The sequence below is a fragment of the Lactuca virosa genome, chromosome 8 (genome assembly GCF_052849685.1).
Source record: "Lactuca virosa cultivar CGN04683 chromosome 8, Lactuca_virosa_CGN04683_v6, whole genome shotgun sequence".
Lineage (NCBI taxonomy): Eukaryota > Viridiplantae > Streptophyta > Magnoliopsida > Asterales > Asteraceae > Lactuca > Lactuca virosa.
The window spans coordinates 35167595-35173038 of record NC_136433.1 but is presented as its reverse complement, the minus strand read 5'-3'; positions in this window follow the sequence as shown (position 1 = coordinate 35173038).

Sequence of the window (5444 nt, the reverse complement as noted above, 5' to 3'; positions counted from 1 at the left end):
AAGTGCAGAGGTAACGTCCGCCATGGATGGAGAGAAAATCTTGATGGAGGGATGAACAAGGAGGTTTATGGCAGAAAGAAATTTTTCCTTGGACAGAATGACCAAAGAATCATTAAACAGGTTAAGATGAACTTCTTGGGGGTTTTCGATTGGGCGATAAGCGGAGAATGCACATTTGAAAAGGGTTGAGATTGGGACAACATCTGTGAAAGCATCAAAGAGGCCAAACAGGGGATGATTCTTCAGAAACTTAATCATCAGCTTGGTTGGAGCATTGTAAGATGGATGATCTTCGAACACTGCTCTGAAGTTGCTTGATGCAATCGTGGGAGAGTCTGAACCAGTAGGGTTCACTGATCCTGAAGCCTTGGATTGTTTCTTGGATGCACCGGATTTCACCATTGTAGGATCTTGAGAGAAAGAGTAGAAAGACAGAGTTCTTGAAGGATTTAAGAGGGAAGGTTCAATGTTCAGAAAGCGTAAAGTGATTTTGGGGAAGAAGAAGGGTTTATAAAGGGATGAAATTTTTTACCCTAGGTAAAAAGAAAGGATAAGGTAAAACGTCGTTTGGGGGGAATCTTTTGAATCGGAGATTAAATCTCAGCCACATAAAATGAAATGGTTTAAAAGGATTTTTGAGATTTGTCAAAAGAGGGTTTGCATTTAATGAAAAGTCAGATGTACATCATCACGTCAGGTGATCGTGGGGTGAGGGGAAAGGAAGTTGTAACGGATGTGACGTTCTGGGTAAGCGGAAAAGACAAATTAAGGATGTGATTATGGAAAAACGTTCTTTTTGTCATCATACCTAAAAATAGGTCTGACACAAGGTTTATTCAGAAAGAGAATGAGACAGTTTCTTAAGGGAATGTTTTTTTTTTGTTATTTAATGTTTTATTTAATGAAGGATCATTAAATAGCACATAAAAGATTCAAGGGTTGATGAAACAGTTGAGAGATTATCAACGTGATTGCGGATGGAAACTTCATTGCGGATGACCAGGTGTCATTGTGGATGACCAGATGTCATTGCGGATGACCAGATGTCATTGCGGATGACCAGATGAATGTATGTAGTATAGGAACTGAGAAGAACACTTGTACAAAAATTAGTAATAACAAACAATAAGGACCCATGAAAGATAAGTATGATATACGGTTGCGGTACCTAGACTGCGGTACCAAAACCATCTATCATAAGTAAATTTCAGTTAGAACCGCAACAGAGACCAAGGATGGTCTGCGGTATCTAACAATTCAAAAAGAATTGCGGGTCTGGATTCATCATTCCTAACATTTGCAGGAAGGTGTTAAGTTTTGTAGAGTCGAGGGCTTTTGTGAACACATCAGCAATCTCTTCATGAGAATGAACAAAGATGAGTTCAATGTTACCTTTCAAGATGTGGTCTTTGATGAAATGATACCGTAGTTCAATATGCTTAGTCTTGGAGTGCTGAATTGGATTGTGAAAATAGCAATAGCACTTTCAGAGTCACAATAGATCGGTATCCGCAACATTCTGTATCCGTAGTCCAATAGTTGAGTTTTCATCCAAAGGACTTGAGAGCAACAGCTGGCTGCGGCCACATACTCAGCTTCTGCGGTAGACAGAGATACACAGCTTTGTTTCCTTGATGACCAGCTGACGAGTCTTCCACCCATAAATTGACAACCACCTGAAGTGCTTTTTCGATCTAGTTTGCATCCGGCATGATCCGCATCTGTGAATGCTTGAAGGCTGAAATCGTTGCCTGCAGGGTACCATAAACCAAGAGACTTGCTTCCTTTCAGGTACCGTAGTATCTGTTTGGCTACGGTCATGTGTGACACTTTTGGGTCAGCCTGATACCTTGCGCATACACCTGTTGCAAAGACAATGTCTGGCCTGCTTGCGGTGAGGTACATCAAAGAGCCTATGATACCTCTATAAGTCTTGTGATCCACATATTCGCCTGAGGGATCAACATAGATCTTATATCCAAAAGCCATGGTGACCTTAGCCGAAGAACAATTGTCCATAGAAAATTTCTTTAATAGTTCAGTGTTATATTTCTCTTGATGAATGAATATCCCTTGCGGAACTTGTTTCACTTGAAGTCCTAGAAAGAAGTTAATCTCTCTATTCATGCTCATTTTGAACTTGTTGGTCATGAGCTTAGCAAATTCATCCACCATTCCTTGATCAGTTGATCCGAAGATGATATCATCCACATATATTTGTACAAGCATAAGATGGTCACCATTTGCTTTTCTAAATAAAGTGGGATCAATCACTCCTCTTTTGTATCCGGACGAGACAAGAAATTTAGAGAGAGTCTCGTACCATGCTCTTGGGGCTTGCTTCAGACCGTAGACTGCTTTTTCAAGTTTGTAGCAGTGGTCTGGGAATTCAATACTTTCAAAGTCTGGAGGTTGCTGAAGATAAACCTCTTCTTTTAGTTCCCCATTGAGAAATGCACTCTTAACGTCCATTTGGTGTACCTTGACGTTTTTGTGGGCTGCGTATGCTAAGAAGATTCGGATGGCTTCCATTCGTGCCACCGGAGCATACGTTTCATCATAGTCAACACCTTCAAGTTGACTGTAGCCCTTTGCAACTAGCCTTGCCTTGTTTCTGACTACCGTACCAGATTCATCCAACTTGTTTTTGAATACCCATCTAGTACCAACAATGGTGTGACCGTGTGGCTTTGAGATGAGCTTCCATACTTTGTTTCTTTTGAATTCTTCCAGCTCTTCTTGCATTGCGGATATCCAATCAGGTTCTAGTAATGCTTCTTTGATCGTTCGGGGCTCAAATGAGGACATAAATGCTGCGTAGTGACAATGATCAGATAAGTCCTTGGGAGATCGAGTCTGGATACCTGCGGATGGGTTGCCAATGATTTAACCTGGTGGGTGGTCCTTCGTCCATACGTGAAGACGGGGTTGTAGATGATCAACAGCTGCGGTAGAGGGAATATCTTGAATATCAGAAGAATCTGCGGTTGGAGATGGCAGTTCCCCCTAGACTTGAGAACATCGTGCTGAGTCATCTTGGTTTGTTGGAACGAGAATGGAGTTTTCTTGAGCAGTTGGGAGAGGTTCCCCCTGGATTGCTGATGGGAGTTCCTTTGGAACCTAAGAAGGTTCCCCCTGGACTGCGGATGGGAGAGTGATAATCCTTGGATCGGTTCTCGTGTCAATGTTCTCTATGATTTCATCATCCGAATCCGAAGATACGTTTGATGGTAATGATTCTCTCCGGATAGGAACTTGAGCAGCATCAAGTACTGGAACCTCAACGGTTGTTGCTAGATCCGGAGTAGAGCTTTCCCCCTCAACCGGAGAGGTGAAAGTATTAAGAGATGCTACTTCAGATAGAGATGGTCCAGAAACATCAGCGTGTTGTTGTTGAGCTGTGGGTGACACAAGAACTTCGGATAGTTTCGCCGTTTCAACAGGATCGAAAAGATCGTCATAATTGACTTCAACTAGATTTAAAGGACTTGAAGAGGCAGGAATATCGCTTTCCATGATTGCGGTGGTTTCAGTGGATGGAGGGGCGTTGCGGATGTGAGAATCATCAAATTTCACATCGAAGCTTTCAATGATCAACCTTGTACGTCTGATGAGCACTCGATAAGAAACCTTGTTAGTGGAATAACCAAGGAAGATGCCTTCATCAGACTTCGGTGCAAACTTGTTAAGCTGATCGCGGTTGTTGATCACAAAACATCTACACCCAAAGATATGAAAGAAGTGAACATTTGGCTTGCGGTTGTTAAGGCCCTCATATGGTGTTTTATTGAGGCGTTTGCACACAATGCTTCGGTTTTGTACAAAGCATGCGGTTGCTACAGCATCAGCCCAGAAGTAGAGAGGAAGGTGTGCGAAGTTGAGCATGGATCTGGCTGCTTCTACTAGTGTGCGGTTCCTTCTCTCTACTACTCCATTTTGTTGTGGTGTATAAGGAGCTGAGAAGTTGTGAGTGATGCCTTTGGAAACCAAGAAACTGTTGAGAAGATGATTGGTAAACTCGGTTCCATTATCACTGCGGATACGTCTTACTGGAAGCTTGATCTGAAGTTCTATTTCCTTGATGAAATTGATGAGAATCTGCGGTGTTTATGACTTGAGTCTGAGGAAGAAAACCCATGTGAAGCGTGTGAAGTCATCTACTATAACAAGTATGTACTTCTTGTGATGGAGACTGGCTACGGTTGATGGACCGCAGAGATCAATGTGTAAGAGCTTTAGAGGTTCAGAGATTGAAGAATCAATCACCATAGGGTGACTTGCTTTGGATTTCTTCCCACATTCACATGCAGGGCAGAGAGTATCGTTGCTGAATTTGAGAATAGGGAGACCTCTGACTAGTTCTCCGGTGACCAAATTGTTGATGTACCTGAAGTTGAGATGAGCTAGCTTGCGGTGCCATAGCTAGCTGACTTCGGATATGACTTTGGATAGGAAGCACAACTGCGGTCTACCAATGATCAGAGAGACATCCAAAGGGTACATCGTACCTTCGGATCGGGATTTGATCAGACACGTGTTCCTATCACTTGTCATTACATAGCAAAATTGATCATCAAATTCAACTCGATGGCATGCCTTACATAGTTGGCCAACACTAATGAGATTGTGTTTAAGGCTTTCTACATAAGCAACCTTTTGAATAGAGAAGTTCCCCGTAGTGAGAACACCGTAACCTCGGATGATTCCATTTGCATTGTTGCCGAATGTAACATTTCCACCATTGCATATTGGCCTGAAATCCCGAAGGTATTCTAACCTTCCGGTCATGTGCAAGGAGCAGGCACTGTCAATTAACCATTCTTCTTCTTGTTCCTCCTTGCACAAAGCCTGAGAATTACACGGTTAGTTTAGGCATACAAACTAGTTTGGAGCCTGGGGCAATTGGTGAATTTTTGAAAGATGCATGGACCGAGGTTGTAGGGACGGGTCTCTTGTCAACTTTTATTCCTAGTCCTGGGTGTTTGTGCAGATTTGGAGTGTTGTGTTTTGAAAAAGTACGAAGTTTCTGACTCTGACTAGATTTGACATAGGATGAATCCTTTTGACAACTACACTGACATTTACAAAAGCAGATTTTGTCTTTTTATCTGACACTATGCTTGGTCAGCGGTCCATAGGATGAATTGGACTTGTTACCGGTCCGAGGTTGAAAAGATCTGACATGAGTGTTGTTTGGTTTCTGAAAAGTTTGTTTTGAACAAGGTTTAGTACGTGTAGATCTTTGAGTCCTTTTTGGTGGATTTGGTAGAATACCCTTCCACTTGTGGAAATTTTGATGTGACTTTAAAAGTGTTGGTGTGGGTAAAATACCTTTCTATTTAGGATCATTTGAGGAATAGACCTGAAAACCATTGTTTTGAAAAGACTGAACACTCTTTTGGGTTGTGTCAGATGAAGTAGGAATGACTGATGTAATTTGACAT